We start from the raw sequence: 17,159 nt of genomic DNA on the forward strand, positions 1-17,159 counted from the left end.
TGTGTGAACTGCTCCCATGTCAAGGCTGGTGATCCTGCTGGCCTAGCTAAGCAATAATCCCTCCACCAAGTCTTGGCGGATCCAGACAAGCGAAATGTAGCGAAATCAACCCCATTGGACTCAACAATACCCATGTTCCGAAGAACCTCGTGGCAACTATCCAGATAATCCTGGGGATCCTCAGAAGATGCACCGCTGAATGTAGAAGTGAAGAGCTTGGTGAACCTGTCCAATCTCCACAAAGCATCGGCAGACATAGCTGAGCCATTACCGGCCTGGGCTACCACGCCCGGCTGAGCTGCTCCAACTGGCTGAACTGCTAGAGTCTGAGTCTGGGGAGCTACCTGCTCCAGAGTACGAGTAGCAGGAGTCTGAACTCCTCCTCCAGCATGAGAAGTGGCTGGTGCTACAGGAAGCAAGCCTGCACGGGTGACACTCTCCATGAGGCCCACCAATCGGACCAAAGCGTCCTGAAGAACTGGGGTAGCAATAAACCCCTCTAGGACCTGAGCTGGGTCCACCGGAACTGTTGGGGTCGGAACCTCCTCGTCAAAATCAACCTGAGGCTCCGCCACTGGTGCTGCTGCTCGGGGCTGGGCTCTACCCCTACCTCGGCCTCTAACACGGCCTCGACCTCGGCCTCGCCCTCTGCCCCTAGTGGGTACTGCTGCTGGGGGCTTGGGCTGCTGAGCGGCAGATGAGGAAGCGTGTGTTCTCTCCATCTGCGAAAGAACAGAGTAGAAGTTCAATTAGCTTTGAGAAGCCAAACAACACGACAAGAAAGAACAAACGTGAAACTTTTCCTAACTCTGTAGCCTCTTGGGGATAAATACAGATGTCTCCGTACCGATCCCTCAGACTCTACTGAGCTTGTCTGTGAATTGTGAGACCTAGGTAACCTAGAGCTCTGATACCAACTTGTCACAACCTGGATTTCCCACCCTCGAGGGTCGTGATAGCGCCTACTCGTAGAAGCTAGGCAAGCCATACATTTAGAATCAATAATACTTTTGTTTTAAATCCATGTTTACCAATTAAACTAACAGGAGATAAATAATTAAACAACAGCGGAATTCATAATTTAGCGGAAGACTTAAACGAAGTAAACCAAAATAATAAGGAAAATCCATATATGCCTCTACCCAGGACTGGTGTCACAACATTCACGGACTATCTAAGAGTGCTACATAAATCTGTCTGAAACAAGGAATAAAGTCTGTCTCCGATACAAAAGCAAACAGATCATAAATAAAGATAGAGGAGATGTCGGGCCTGCGGACGCCTGCAGGACTACCTCGGGAATCTCGAACTGAAGGATAGCTCCCAATCTACTACTGATGACCAAAAGCTACTCCGGGACCTGGATAGCACAACCGACCCCATGTGCTGGTAAGTGCCTAGCCTAACCCTGGCGAAGTAGTGACGAGGCTAGACCAGACTGCCACATAAACCTGTGCAATTATATATAATATACAGCGGAAACAAAGCAGAAATAAACAAGTACGGATGGGAGGGGGAAGCATGTTGCGGGGAGATAACAGTTCCGAATAAAGCATCAAGTAAGGAAAGGAACAAAATAGCTACAATGTCAACAAGAAGCAGAAATCAAACAAGTGCATGGCATCACCCTTCGTGCTTTTACTCTCGTCCTCACCAAGAAAAAATATAATGAAAACGTGCACGGCATCACCCTTCGTGCTTTTACTCTCTTTCCTCACCAAAGCAATTAGAATAATAAAATGTGCACGGCATCACCCTTCGTGCTTTTACTCTCTTTCCTCACATATAATCAATAGAATTGGCACGGAATGGTACATCGTGCGGCACGGCATCACCCTTCGTGCTTCTACTCTCTTTCCTCACCAAAGCAAACAATGCATGGCATCACCCTTCGTGCTTTAACACTCATCCTCACCCAAACAACAATCACAAACAAGGCAAGGGAAAATAAACAAGAACATATAGGAATCCCGGCAAGGGAGCGATAGTTAAACAATCAAATCCCGGCAAGGGAACAACAATTAATTAATTAAATCCTGGCAAGGGAACATTTCAATAACTCTTTCTCTGTCTTTCAATTTTTCTTCATAACTCGCTTTACCACTTGAGCCAATGCTCCAAAGGGTTCAATCATCTCATATACTTTCACAATTCACAATATAACTCGAGCCAATGCTCCAAGATGTTCAAAGGACTCAATTCCTTCCACAAACTTTTCACAATAACTAGAAATCATCACCAAAGCATGAAGAATACAATGAAATCAAGATATGCACAATATAAAGACTCACGGTCATGCTAGACACCAACGTATAGATACTCGTCACCATGCCTATACATTGTACACGACTAATACCACATAGCAAATAGGACTCAACTCCTAATCCCTCAAGCTAAGGTTATACCAAACACTTACCTCGATGCCTTGAACACAACTCAAGTCTCAATTATAGCTTTACTCCTCGATTCCACCGCCAATTCGCTCGAATCTAGTCACATATGACTTAATTAAATTAATAACCACTAAATGAATCAACCCCAATGCATGAAAATAAGTTTTCCAAAGTTTTACCCAAAAAGTCAAAAATCACCCCCGGGCCCACGTGGTCAAAACCCGAGGTTCGAACCAAAACCCTATTACCCATTCCCCCATGAACTCAAATATATAATTTGTTTTGAAATCGGACCTCAAATTGAGGTCCAAATCCCCAATTTTTGAAAAACCTAGGTTCTAACCAAAACACCCAATTTCCCCCCATGAAAATCTTTGATTTTAGGTTGAAATCATGTTAAAAGATGTAAATGATTGAAAAAAATGAGTAAAAACTAAATTACAATTGATTTGGAAGAAGATTTGTTCTTGGAAAATCGCCCAAAGGAGTTGTGTTTTGAAAATGGTGTGAAAAATGACTTAAAATCGGTTAAGTATAGAAAATTGCAGGTCTCTGATATGGGAAATGCGAACCGGGATTCGCAATTGCGACCCCGACCTCTGCAGATGTGGGAAATGCGAAACAGGGTTTGCATTTGCTAACCCTTCATAATTCCCCAGATTTCGCATTTGCGAAGCAGTAGTCGCAATTGCGACTTCGCATTTGCGAAAGGTCATCTCGCATTTGCGAGGAAGGGTGGCCTGGGCTGGCTTCGCATTTGCGATCCAGCCTTCGCATTTGCTAGCTCGCAATTGCGAGCCAGGCTTCGCATTTGCGAAGCCTGCAGGCCTGAACACACCAGCAAATTTTTAAGTTCAAAATGCACCCCGTGGCCTATCCAAAACTCACCCGAGCCCTCAGGGCTCCAAACCAAATATACACACAACCTCAAAAATATCCTACGGACTTATTCGTGCGATCAAATCGCCAAAATAACATCATAAACATCGAATTAAACCTCAAAATCCATGAATTCTTTCAAACTTCATAAAACATCAATTTCTCCAATTTAGGTCCAAATCACGTCAAACGACGTCTGTTTTCAACCAAATTTCACAGGAAGGACTTAAAACATATATAAGACCTGTACCGAGCGCCGGAACCAAAATACGGGCCTGATACCATCACTTTCTAATCGGATTTCATTTCCAATTTCCTTAAACAATTTCAGAAAACAATTTTACTAAAAAATTCATTTCTCGAGCTTGGGACCTCGGAATTCGATTTCAGGCATACGCCCACATCCCATATTTTCCTACGGACCCTCCGGGACCGTCAAATCACGCGTCCGGGTCCGTTTACCCAAAAAGTTGACCAGGGTCAAATTTATTCATTTTAACATCAAAACTTAGCATTTTTCACAGAATTTCATATTTAAGCTTTCCGCTACGCGCCCGGACTGCGCACGCAAATTGAGGCGACTCTAAATGAGGTTTTCAAGGCCTCGGAGTCATAGAATTCAATTAAGAACAGGTGATGACCCTTTGGGTCGTCACAAATGCCAAACGTACGCACCAATGATACACCAAGCGGGCGAACTCCTGCACTCCGTCACTTTACCATGGTCGTTCATCAAATGGGGAATGGACATCGTCGGACCCCTACCAACAGGTCGAGGTAAGACACGCTTCTTTTTAGTTTTAACTGACTACTTTTCCAAATGGGTGGAAACAGGTGCATTCGCCCAAATACGCGAACAGGAAGTCATCACCTTCATATGGAAAAACAACATATGCCGCCTCGGCATACCCAAAGAAATCAGCTGCGACAATGGGCCTCAGTTTGTCGAAGAAAAGACGACCAAGTTCTTCGAAAAATGGCGCATCAAGCAGATACTCTCCACGCCATACCATCCTGCTAGCAACGGTTAGGCAGAATCCTCCAACAAAACAATATTGAATATACTAAAGAAAAAACTTGAAGACGCCAAAGGGCTATGGCCGGAAATGCTACCAGAAGTATTATGGGCCTACCGCACCACGCCAAAAACCAGCACAGGTGAAACGCCATATTCGTTAGTCTACGGAACTGACGAAGTTATACCTGTTGAGGTCGAAGAACCCAGCCTGAGATACTCCAACGAGAATGGACCAAACAATGACGAAAACAGAATGCAAGACCTGGATGAAGTGGAAGAACGGAAAGATATGGCTCATGTAAGGATGGTAGCCCAAAAACAACAAGCGGAAAGGTACTACAACAAGAAGTCCAAAGTAAGACCACTCAAAGTCGGGGACTACATCCTCAAGGCCAAAACACAAGCATCCAAAGATCCAAAAGAAGGAAAACTGGGAACCAACTGGGACGGGCCATATAAAATCACAGCGGCAACAAGCAAAGGGGCATTCCAACTAGAAACAATGGAGGGAAAACTACTACAAAACAACTGGAATGTCGCCCATCTCAAATACTTTCACTTTTGAAAAACGACGTTACCCAAGTCGTACTCTTTTCCCTCAACCAGGTTTTGTCCCAATTGGATTTTCTCGGGGAGGTTTTTAACGAGGCGACAAGGGGGACGTCTCGAAATTCGGAGTATGATTCATCGCCCCGCCTGCGGATGATATCTCCAGGCGGAGCGACTAAGGGACTAGATACAAGGAAACTTCTCCAATGTGTATGAAACCCACATGTACAATACTTCAATAAATGAAATAAAGCAACATTTTCTACTCAACATTTCTCTCCATCGATCTCCGTTCGCAATAAAGAGTTCTACCTCGCTCGAACCACGATGGGTTAACATTTCGACAAGCTCGAAATAACACCCTTATGGCTAAGGTTATCGCCAAAGAAAAGAGTTCGACATCGCTCGAACCATGATGGTTAACATTTTGACATTTACTCGAAATAACATCCCTACGGCTAAGGCCGTCACCAAAGAAAAGAGTTCGACATCGCTCGAACCACGACGGGTTAACATCTCGACATATACTCGAAATAACACCCCTACAGCTAAGGCCATCGCAAAAGAAAGAGTTCGACATCGCTCGAACCACGACGGGTTAACATTTCGATAAGCTCTAAATAACACCCTTATGGCTAAGGTCGTCGCCAAAGAAAAAAGTTCGACATCGCTCGAACCACGACGGGTTAACATTTCGATAAGCTCAAAATAACACCCTTATGGCTAAGGCCGTCGCCAAAGAAAAGTGTTCGACATCGCTCGAACCACGACGGGTTAACATTTCGATAAGCTCGAAATAATACCCTTACGGCTAAGGCCGTCGCAAAAGAAAAAAGCTCGACATCGCTCGAACCACGACAGGTTAACATTTTGATAAGCTCGAAATAACACCCTTACGGCTAAGGTCGTCGCCAAAGAAAAAAAGTTCGACATCGCTCGAACCACGACGGGTTAACTTTTCGATAAGCTCGAAATAACACCCTTACGGCTAAGGCCGTCGCCAAAGAAAAAAGTTCGACATCGCTCGAACCACAATGGGTTAACATTTCGATAAGCTCGAAATAACACCCTTACGGCTAAGGCTGTCACCAAAGAAAAGAGTTCGACATCGCTCAACCACGACGGGTTAACAATTTGACGTTTACTCAAAATAACACCCCTACGGCTAAGGCCGTCGCCAAAGAAAAGAGTTCGACATAGCTCAAACCACGATGGGTTAACATTTCGACAAGCTCGAAATAACACCCCTACGGTCAAAGGCCATCGCCTAAAAAAGAAGAGTTCAACCTTGCTCGAAACGCAACGGGTTAACATTTCGACATTAAACTCGAAATAAACACCCTTACGGCAAAGGCCATCGCCAAATAAACAACAACAAAAAAATAGTTCAGAGGTACACAGCAAAAAACAACTGTTCCATTACAGCTGATATATTACAAGTCTTTTTTACAAAGGGCTCAAGGACGCCCTCACAAAAATAGCAAAACAAAAATAAATACAACCAAAGCGTACTCCACATCATCCCCAGTGGCATACACCTCATTGTACCAAGGATCGGAGGCGAGCTTGTCCGCGTCGTCGGAATCAACATCATCTCCACCAGGCGTGCCGGGGTCATAACCGCATGCCTCACGAGCCGCACGTGCTTTGACACGCACATCCTGAAGTTCTGCCTCAGAAATCCTCCCATCGGCATGAAGAGACTTATACACACCAAACTGAGCTTCGACATGAACCCACATCTCATACAAATCTTGTAGGACGACAGGGTCGACCGAAGCATGAGATGTAGAGGGTTGCAACTGCCGTCGCACATCATCCGCATTAAAAGTGGTAACTTGTTCGTTTAACACGGACAAACTCCACCTCCAAATCTTGGATACATCCCTCAAACCTCGCTATCTTAAGCGCAGACGCCTCCACCTCTTTATCCCGATCTGATATACAAACACGAAGGGCATCTTCCAAAGCCGCTACCTCAGAGATGGCAGTCGCCCTATCCCTCTCAGCATGAGCCAATCCATCAGTCTTAGAGCTCAGCTCGCCCCTAAGGTCGACAGCTTCCGCCATCCTTTTGTCAAGCTCGACAGTTAAGTTGGCCACCTGTACTTGAAGGTTGGCGTTTTCAGCCATCACCCCCTTACTCATCTCGAGTTCATCTTCGTTTGACTTAAGAGACGCCTCAAGTTCGCTGCATCAGGTAATGGCCTTCATCAGGTCTTCGTCCCGCTCTTTCAGCTCCTCGACCCTCTGCGCCAATTGTTTCTCCTTTTGCTTGAGCCCGTCACGGAACAGCTGAAAATCACTGTCCTGAGTAATAAGATCGGCCAATGCACGATGTTTGGTACGATACTCCTTTTATTTGTTGGCCATTTTCCCAAAAATGACCGTTCTCCGCCTATCCCTCCGATCGCGCTCAACCTCCATGATGAGGGTCTAATATGCAAAGCAAATCCAAAACAAGGAATAGGTTAAGTACACAAAATGAATCCAAAAACAAAAAGAAAAAGAGAAAAGCACTTACCCGCGTAGCCATACCGGAAATACTCCGCAAAAGCTCTACATCGTCATCAGCTTAAGCATCGCGCTCTCGGAAGCTGCACACAAAGGGGCGAACACTGACGCCGCCTGCTCGCAGTTTGCCAACAAGTCGTATTCCACAGGAATGACTATGTGTCAATCAGGACCTTCCGTCCTCACTGCTACACAAGTATGACGCACCAAGTAAGCTTAGACATCATCTGGATCGACATCCGAACCTGAGCCGTCATTCTCAACATGCTCAACTCCGCCCCCTCCGACGGCGGACGATGCACCACTCTCTGTGGATCGTACGGATCCCTCGCCTTGATATATCCCTTTGGCCCTAGGGGACCTCCCCGCCAAAATGGCGTCTGCCATAAAAACGGCACCTGTGCCCGACTTAGGCAAAGATGCCGCCTCCGACGCACCAGTTTTGCTCTTTCCAGTATTAGTGGCAACGCCTTCCCAAGCTCTGCCCTCCCCATTTTCCTCGACGGAGATTCATCCCCATCGGAGGGCTCATCCATGATGTGATAAACGGTTCGAGAGGAGATCTCATCTCGTACAATGACATCACGAGGAGAGTCTCTAGCCGGTACAGATTAAGCACGGTATCCTCGGACGAACTCGGCCAAGGCAAATTGCATCCCTGCTGATGCGACGGCCTAGCGAAATGCCAGGACTAGGGCCTTCTTCCTGGAAGCCCTACGACCTATCATCACAAAGATGTCATATCAATAAATGACAGCAAACAGCCAAAGGTCAAAACAAAGGGAACACTTACCGGATGAAACTCTCGGTCCGAAACATTTGAGAAAGGCGGGCCAATCTCGAGTCCCCGCCGCATAAGGCAGTACGCGAGCTACCCAATTCTCTATATCAACGACAGGAAGAGGGGTACGTCTCGCTGCTATACAGAAAAGTCATAAATAAGTACAAATTAGAGGGAACGAAAATAAACAAACGATTACCAACACCTACGGTTGTGATTCCACTGCTCTGGAAATCTAGTAGGGTCCAACACCAGGTGCTCGGTTCTAATGAAGAAGTACTTGTACCAGAATTTGCGGCTTGCCCGGTTGTTCGTTCCGACCACCAACCCCCTAGTTCCACGATGCCGCAGGTGTACCATGATGCCCCTGTGGAATCTCGGGGAAAATAAATGTAAAAGATGATGAAGGCTGACTTCACACCCCGCCATATCCGCATACTTTGTCAGTACTACAATGTCTTTTATACGTGTATGGAGATAGCTGCGCCGGGCATACCTCGTAGAACCAACAAAATTCCTCCGCCAACGGAAGAAGAGGGAGGGTGTGACCAATCACAATGGGATATACGTAGAAAGCACAATATCCCGGTCTATGGACCTCCACGAGGTCCCTCCCAGCTGGAACCATCTCAACATGGGAAGAAATGTTGTACTTAGACCGGAGGTCATTTATATGAGCCTGCTCAGTTTTAGAAACCACCGGAACAGGGGAAGAGGCAGGTCCTTTGTGAAAATCATTTCGGGACAAAGGGTTCCTTGGGAGTATCTCCTCTACGATGGGAAAGTTGTCCTCTTCTTCAACCGCCATATCCTCACCACCGGAGGGAGGTGCTATGGATAACGGGGCGGCGTCAGAAATTTCCTCGTGGGCCCGATGAGTTCTGGGCATCTTGATAATAAAGGGTATGTTGGTTAAACATAAAACGAAGAATGGTGATTGAACGGAAAAGATAAGAAGAAAAATCACGAAAACAGAGCTGAAAACCCAACGAGAGATGATCAAAGAGGACAATGCATACTCAAGAAAGGAAATGGCTAAAAGTTCTTGAAAAAATAAAGCCTTCACCTATTTATAGGGTTGGGTAGCGCTAGAATCAAAGCGGGAGGCTGCCAATGGCACCAAAACCAAAGCGACAAGCAATCAGTCTCTTTCTCGGGAAGACGCGTAATGATGACGCATGTGGGAGTGATGCATTTCCCGATAAAGCTACACCAACCAGGATACCGTGGAACGCGCCGCTCTTTCTTTCCTCGTCAAACCGGCATAATTCAACAGCCAAATTTCTCCACGGGTATAGGCGTTGTCCGCTTATCAAGGACATACAGGGCCACGACCTCAACAAGCGGAGGGACTAACAGTATGGGTCCAAATTTGGCAACCACGACAGTTACCGAGTAGGACGAGGAACAAGGTTATCGTGACGCAACATCTGATGGTCGTCGTGATGAAGGACGATGACCAAGAGCGGTCAGTCGAGACAAGATGTCAACGGTAGTTTAAACTTAATAGGAGACAGTAAGAATATGCTTTTTGAATATTCTTTATGTTGTACTTTTTAGGGTTTCTTGGGAGATTGTCCCTTATAAATAGGAAGGGTTAGTAAAGAAGGGGGGAGCCGGGCAAAAGAGACAACACTTTGTAACAGATTCAACTGAGAGAATATACTAGAAAGGCCTTATTCATTGAATGCAAGAAATATACTTCATTATTCTACATTGACAAGGTCCAAAGATTCCTCAACCATCTCATATCTCTTCTCTTTCTACTCTGTTACCGAGGAAAGAAGCATCAATAGAGATCTCAATAATTGGGTAGCAACTTCATATGATTACCCCTATCGCATTTACTTAAGTTTATTGCATATTTATGTTGTTGCATTTATGAACATTCAATCGACTCAAACATATTAATCAACGTCTTCCATTTTGTCTATTTTATTTATCATTTTATCTAGATTTATTATCCTTAACTAAGATTTACTCCTCTTCTCATCATTGATTGATTTAATCAAAAGGTTTAATACTTTTTGGTCAAACAATATGTATAGTGTAAGGATAAATCCAGCCCACTTTGGTTTAAATTTAAAAATAAAAAAAAAACCAAATGAGGTCGTTAGTTCAAAAAGGTACTCCCTCGGTCCAAAATAATTTATTTTTTGGCCTTTTTTTGGGGTCCAAAATAAGTGATTTTTCCAGATTTCAAGAATGAATTAATCATTTTTTCCTACATTGCCCTTGGAGTAAATAGTGTTGGAGTTTGTGTTAGGAGTGTATGTGAAGAGATAGTAAAGGTTAATATGGTCAATTTCATTGCTAATTAATGTTAAAAGATGGATTTCGTAATCTGTATAAAAATAGCTAAAAAATTACTTATTTTGGACCGGAGGAAGTAATATTTAGCCACTTTGGTAATGGTACGAAAAGATTCAAGACCACTTTTTAACAGTGAGTAAAATTATTCCATTTTGTATAGTCAAGGGCCAGTTTTAACCCTTCCCTATATTTAATTTATTTCAAGTTTGTTACGAAACTTAGCTCAAAGTAATAAAATAAAACAAGAAGATAAACAACAATGTAGAGAGAAAGAGAGGAGAGAATCTATTTCTTCCATGTATTCAAGTGTGTACAATGTGATGTCCAAACCCTCTATTTATAGGATGATATAGGTAATACAAATGGACTCCACAAACATGGTATTAACTATTGAGAACATGGGGGAAGATCATGGAGGTGTGGGAGTTACATCCATAATGGTAAGAAGTAGTGGGAGGTTAATGGAGAAGAGTAGTGGGTGTTACTCCCTTAGGAGTTATGGACATCCACCATAATCAAGTATTTCATAACACTCCCCCTTGGATGTCCAAAGATAATGTGCCTCGTTAAAACCTTACTAAGAAAAAAATCCTATGGAAAAAAAATCCTAGTGAAGGAAAAAGAGTACACATATCTGTAATACGCTTTATTTGCTGCCTCGTTAAAAACCTTGCCAGGAAAACCGAGTGGGATAATACCTTAGCTAAAGGAAAAAGAGTACAACACATATTTGCCTCCCCCTGATGAAAATATCACGACGAATTCCAAGCTTGTCTAACAACTTCTCTAATATTGAGATCGGCAATGCCTTGGTGAATTATTCCGCCAAATTTTCACTTGAACGAATTTCTTGAACATCTATTTCATCATTCTGTTGAAGATCGTGTCTGACAAAGAACTTTGATGAAATATATGATTTATTCAGTGTCCTTCAATATTCTTCTTTCAATTGAGATAAGCAAACATCAACTTCTTCATTATTATTGGAATCTTCTCTTCAAAGAAAAGTCACACATCTTGTGAAATGATAATATGACAATTCTTCACATACAAATAGATTGTTTGAAGAACGGACTTCAATAAATGCATGCATTTGCATAAACAACAAAACCTTGACAATATTTGTTAGAATAAACAAATCTATATCAAGGATTCTTTTTGCAATATAATACTAATGATATTTCAATATCTCCATATAGCCTTTATACTTTCAGCTGTTGGGGCTATCCGTCCAACTTCATATTTTTTCCAGACGAAGTCAATATTAATAATATTGAGCGTTACATTATATTAATAACATCGTCGATGATCATTTTATATCGGTTTCATCATCGCACAATAAAGACATAACTTATCAAGATCTCATTATTTTCAGGTACCTGAGCCTCTCCCATGAGGTCTTATAAAGTGTTATGTCATGGTGCTCTTATAAAGCACTTTCCTCCTTATTATTACCATCTTGAACATTTGCTCCCTCCTTCTTCAAGGAGTTTTATCTTTGGAACCGATTAGTCTATTACGCTTCATGCGTTCCATAGACTATGTCCATCATGGACTTTATTCTATTTGGAGCATTGGGCCAGCAAATGCGCATGGCAATATTTTGCAAATATCACTTGAACTTCAAGTTCATATTTTCTTGTACGAGGATCTAAGTATACTCATGATAATTCATTCCATGTATTACTTTTTTTAGCTGCTCATTTTTTCCCCCTAATGTTGGGATCACCAACACATATCCCCAACCTTCTTTGGGGACCAATCTTTGTGCATTGTGGTGGCACAATTAAATCATATAGCACATCCTTATTTCTAGTAGGGAATATTTGGTTCCTGACCCTGAACCAATTGTGATAGGGAGAATTTATCATAACTTGTTGGCTAGATGCGTACAAGTGCTGTTGTATATTAAATAATATACCTCATACCAAATTTCTATTTGCGAATTTTGTTCTCATAACCAATGGTTTAGCTATAATTGGAGGCATACAATTTCTGCTAAACCAACTTGGATTTAAACCAGCATTATCAAGATAAATTATCATAATTTATATTCCGGAATTGTGCTCGAATAATTTGAGCAAACAACCTTGCAAAAACCAAATTGCAAGTTGATAACAAACGCGCATATGACCATACAATAGATGCATCTAGTAAACGGTCCACATGGCAGGTGACTGGGCCCATATATATATCACCTTCTATTCATTCCAGAAATAAAGGGATTCAGTCCCAATCTTAACTGGTATATCATGAGAATAAGCAGCACAAGAGAATTCTTGAAGAATCTTATATTTCTTCAATATATGCCAATGTGAATCTCAATTTATTTTTGCATCAATAAACCGGGATGGCCAACCGGTCATGCCAATTGATATTTATTTCAGTAAACATTTAATTTACTATGGCATGTGATTTCATATCATGCTTATACATCTGTAGTACAAATAGAAGAAAAATCGGATAACCTTCATATTTACCCGGTATGTTATAGTAATATGAAGATAATCGATCTTTCTTTCATTTATAGTCTCAATATGCCAACCACTTTGGCTAATACATTTGAAACTCAAAATGTATCTTTTGAGACTTACTACCACCAATTCCATGAATAATTTTATTTATTCGGTAGTAACAAATTCGCTCTTCTGGAGCTCTCAATAATTTTGCACTACAAGATCTTTTATAACACCATCCAAGTGGTGAATTTTTTCCTCCACAGAAAAAATTATCTTATCATAATAATTGTCATGGTCAAAATCATCATAAGCAAAATCTTTTCTTGCTTTAATTTTGCCTTTAATAACTTTTTATAAGGCATGGCAAAATATTTTCGGCGTACCATATGTACACGACCAATGACATATTCGTGTAACCACATAGTAATATTCATGAACTTTCTTTCTCTCAAACCTCCCGAAGAGGTGAGTTGTATTATTTATTCAACCATGCATAAATACATTCTTATGCATAATTTGTATCACATATATATTTTCGCACTCACTTCAAGAACGAGTCTGCATTTACAATGCTTATCACAAGTCGCATTCTTTCAAAAAATGGACTATAATCGTCTGAACGTGCCTTATATTTACATACGAAATTGATTCACATTTTCTTCACCTTTGAAGGTATTATTTTGAGAACCCTTATTGTTCTCCTTTTTATAATTATCATAATGATGACTATTATTATTTTGGTCTTTGGCACGCCCACGTTCATTAGTCAACCACTTGTCTTCATTTAGATTTATTATGCATCGCTATCACATTCACTTCAAGAATGAAGCAAATCAAGTGGGACAAGCTTCATGCTTTTTCATGAAAAATATATTATTTTTCATTAGTCATCATTATATCATTAATATTGTGCATTGGGACTCAAACCCAATGCCTTACCTATATAAAGGTATGATAGGTCATAATGCGTTGGGACTCGAACCCAACATCTTATTATCATGGTGCACTAGGACTTAAACCCTGTGTCTTACCCTCAAGGTGTGATGGGACTTGAAACTCATCCTCTTACCCTCAACCAATGGCACAATAGGTGAAAATGCACTGGGACTCACTCTCGAGCCTCTAAAAATTTATCACTTTGTGACTATATGCACAAGTAAATTAAGTTTCAAGTAGACTATGAAATATAACTATTCTTGTGGTCAGAACATTTCTTGTAAACTCTATTAAAGTTTAAATGGAGCATAAATCATTGTCATAATATTTCTTGAGCCTCTCTCAAAGATATTATTGTTCTCGGGGTATACCATGTCTATTGAATTTGATATAACGCCATATACTTTCCTTCACCCACTTCAACCAAACAGTTAGTAAAACAATTTATAAAAAGTACAACATAAAGGTAAAACACATATATAATACTAATACATATATTCAGTATTTTCGTTGTTATATTACCTGAAAGGTGACACTATTAGGAACAACTCACCAGCTGTAGCTTGTGCATCATACTTGAAAATGATGAGTCAGTAGCAAGCATCAGTAGGCCATAGATATTGGAAAATACCTCTTCTATTAGTCTTACTAATCGATACTAACTTTCAAATTATACAACATCATGAATTAAGACTATACTTTCTCATAGCTTTTCTTCTATTGGTGAAAGTGGTGTACTCCATAACTAACACCACCAGACAACCGTCAAAGTAGAACTAAGTTAGAAAAATTATACTGGAGCTTAGAAAAGTTTAGAGACTCGTGCTGATAACGTGTTACAAAACTTAGCTCAAAGTAATAATATAAAACAAGAAAATAGACAACAATGTAGAGAGAAAGAGAGGAGAGAATCTATTTCTTCCATGTATTCAAGTGTATTCAAAATGAGTTCTCATCCTCTATTTATAGTACAGCATAGAGGTATACCAAAAGAATTCCATAAGTATGCCATTAAGCATTTGAGATCATGGAGGAAGATCATGGGTAGGTTATGAAGGTGAGGGAGTTACAACAATAATGGTGAGAAGTAGTGGGGGTTCTCTACATAATGGAGGAGAGTAGTGGGAGTTATATTTGATTAGTGGACATCCATATAATATGTATTTCATAACAAATATATCTTTTTTTCGTTTTAAGAAAAAGAGGATGAATTTTGAGATAGAGAAGAATAAAAGTGGTCTCATATAGTAAACCTTTTGTGAGTATTGTATGCTTGAGAAGATTCCTTTTAAAAGAGTGGACATATTTTAATAGACAAAAATGACACTATAAACATTGAACTAAAAAGTGTACTTTCCTTTTGATTGGTCCCAAAGAACACTTTTAAAATTCAATGTACGATGCTTTTGATCAATTCGTCTGACTCAATAAATTTTTTAGCATACTTTCCACCTATCTGAAAGGTCAGTATAATAATCTTACTTCATTTGTACCTGCTTTTGAGTATAACTAATTATAATTGATTGGAGAAAACCATTTAGTAAGAAAGAATAGTTAATTATTGTTTTTTTAACAAAAGCAAAACACGACTCTATAATAACCCAAGCAAGTCAATCTACCAAACATGTCTAATTAATTTAAGATGAAATATTACTTCAACTTTCTCTTCTTCTTTTTTTCTCCTTTTTTTAACGAAAATTTAGAAATTAGATTCAATAAAAAAAAAGATCAATAATGCAGCAGGAAAAAAGGAATGATGGAGGAAAAATACTAAGAAGCAGAGATGTTAATCCTCTCTTTATCCCTTTTCTTTTCATTAAGGAGTCTTTTAATCACTATTAGACACACTGGACAAGAAGATGATATGGCAAATATTAGCCTTTACTCATAATCTCTAAGAAAATATTAATCTGGTTTGGTTTTGCTTCCGGCAATAAGGAGACACCACTGCGATCTTGTTTACCCCAAAATTAGGTAACAATTAAGTTTGAAGGTGGTTTTTAGGATATGTGATTTAATCTAACACGAACAATTAAGAATATCACATAAATGAGTTAGAAATAAAATAAACGTTCAATCCATTTGCAATATTACGATTAAGAGCCCGTTTGGATGGGCTTAATTTAAGTGGCTTTTAAGCCATAAATTAGAAATTCTAGCTTTTGGCTTTTGGCTTGTTTTTGTCATTTTAGCTTAAAAATAAGTGCTTAAAAGCACTTTTTTACTCTATCCAAACACTACAAAATGACTTAAAAATTATTTTGGATTAAAAGCACTTAAAATAAGCCAATCCAAACATGCACTAAGTCTGAGCTTCTCGTCCTCGGTTGAACCCTCGGTTCAACCTAGTCGTGAGGGAAGAACATAACAAATGAGCAAGACATTTGCTAAAAGACAGAGAATAAACTTGTATTGCTTTGATTTGTGTGTTACATTCTTTCTTACAAAAGACAAACTTCTCCTTTATATAATAAGAGAGTTTCATCTCTAGTTTAAATCTAAAAAAGGTAAAAATCTTCCCTTTCCCAGCAATTATTGATCCATAATCGACATCGAGCGAGATCCGTGCCGTGATATCTAGTTGGGTGCGAATATCAGGGTCCTTTATTTGTTACCGTTCACAGTGTTTCCTGAAGTCTTAGAACTCATTCTTGGCCCGGGGCGCATCACTTTACCGCACCCGAGGTCAAGCACATCGTTCATTCTCCCTGGATCTCGACACGAAGGGTCTTTAACTTCGACTACAATCTCGTGCGTTTGTGCCCTTCCTCCGTTTTCTCACCGGAAAATCGGGGTAGATGTTACCCCCGATTCTACCCGTACACAGATAGACCCTCGTTTTCCGTAGAGTAGGTTTACTGAAACAATGGGAAGCAATAGATGAACCTCGGTTCCTTCCTTCAAACATTACAACCGAGATGACGGGTAAACCGAAACGTCCCATTTGTCGCGCCATTCTGACTTCGGACACGTGTCAGTCACCAATTGACTGTCCTCGAATACGAAATGTCGCGCACTGATTTTTTCCCCCCTATAAAAGGTTCGACCCTTTTTCACTTCTTTCACTTTCCGATTCTAGAATTTACCCTCAAACTCTCTAACTACTTTTAACTCCTCCAAATCTTAATATATTGCTCCTCGAACCTTTATATCTCCATCTTCAACCCTCATTTTCTTTGGATCTCCAATCTAGACCTTCATACAATCTTTAAATCTTCATATTTTTCTTCAGACCTTCATTTTTTTCTTCAAACCTTCATACTTCCCAAATTACGATGGCAAAAACCTTCAAGTCGGTGCCTCAGCAAGCTGCTCCT

The sequence above is a fragment of the Nicotiana attenuata genome, unplaced genomic scaffold (assembly GCF_001879085.1).
Source record: "Nicotiana attenuata strain UT unplaced genomic scaffold, NIATTr2, whole genome shotgun sequence".
Classification (NCBI taxonomy): Eukaryota; Viridiplantae; Streptophyta; class Magnoliopsida; order Solanales; family Solanaceae; genus Nicotiana; species Nicotiana attenuata.